Source organism: Motacilla alba, chromosome 3 (assembly GCF_015832195.1).
Source record: "Motacilla alba alba isolate MOTALB_02 chromosome 3, Motacilla_alba_V1.0_pri, whole genome shotgun sequence".
NCBI classification, from domain to species: domain Eukaryota; kingdom Metazoa; phylum Chordata; class Aves; order Passeriformes; family Motacillidae; genus Motacilla; species Motacilla alba.
In genome coordinates, this window is record NC_052018.1 from 82,981,146 (window position 1) to 82,982,471 (window position 1,326).

Sequence of the window (1,326 nt, forward strand, 5' to 3'; positions counted from 1 at the left end):
TTGCAATAAGCCCTGCTTTAAGCTTCCTGCCTGGAAGCAGCATTCACTGAACCAAAGGCTTAAGGCCTGCACTCTTGCTGTAGCTGTCAGTGATTTGGGGGAGAAGGGGAAGACAGCTGGGAGCACTACCAGCCTCTAAAGGCTCCCCATTCCTTCTGCCTCTGAGTCCTCACATTTATATCTGGCACTTTCCAATGCAAAACCAGCTGCTGGCAAAGATGAGCAGGAGCCACACTAAGTCATAGGGACCCACATATGAGATTTTTGGCTGGACAACCACTGGGATATGGAGGAAAACGCCTTGTCTGCTAATGATGCCCCCCAAAGCCCCTTTTTCCCCTAAGATAAGCTGTTCACTGAAGAAAAGGGAAATGAGGCTCTGCTCACAGCAGCTATACCCCCTCCCTCAGGCAGACAGTTAAGTGGGAAGCCTCTCATTTGGACACAGCCATGCCCCACTACATCCTCTTCAGTAATCTGTATCTATGTGACAGCCATTTCCTGCTACCTGTCCATCAGCATCACTGTGCTTCTACACCTCCTCCCTCCCTCCCCAAAAGCAGGTCCTCTATCTCCCTTCACAGTGACAGGCAACCCTACCTGCTAATGAAATTCACTTCTGTCAGGCTACTCTTGCTGCTCACAGGGTGAAAACCTGCCTTGTATCACTATCCTGTTGCACTTTTGGCTCAGCTACCATTTATGATCTCTATTTAGGTCAATACTGTATCTAAAATAATGATGCTTTGGCCAGGAGCTCTCAACATCACTCTTAACACTGAAGTCTGAAATGTCTTTATGACTTGAATTTGCTGGGTCCACCAATGCTTGTGAAAAACAACCAGTTTATGAGACGCGCTCACCTCAAGACAAAGCAGGACACAGTCCTGCCGCAGGGACTTCCATGCTGCAACACAGCAACAGTTTCCATTCTCACAACTCATTATATCAGTTCTGGTTTTTAGGTATGAGACAGTAAGAAGCTAGAAGGAAGGACTTGCAAGGGAGTGGCAGGAATAAGCAGAGATAAGAACATTCATCCAAAGCAAAGAGGTGGAGAGGGGGACAATTTTGCTCCCTCAGTGCTGAGGACTGGCTTCATCTCTACCCATTGCATAGCCTAAAAAGCCTGACCCCACAAGCAAGGTGGGATTTCTCTAATTTATAAATTAGAGTAGCATTTTTAATCAGAGGGGTGTTCTGAGTTCTGCAGCAGGAAGGAACTGCTTAGACAAGATGAAGCTTACATGCTGACTTCTGGAGCTGCAGGGGCAGAACGAAACCCTCTGCCAGAGCAGGAAGAAAAAGGTGCAGCTACAAGGAACG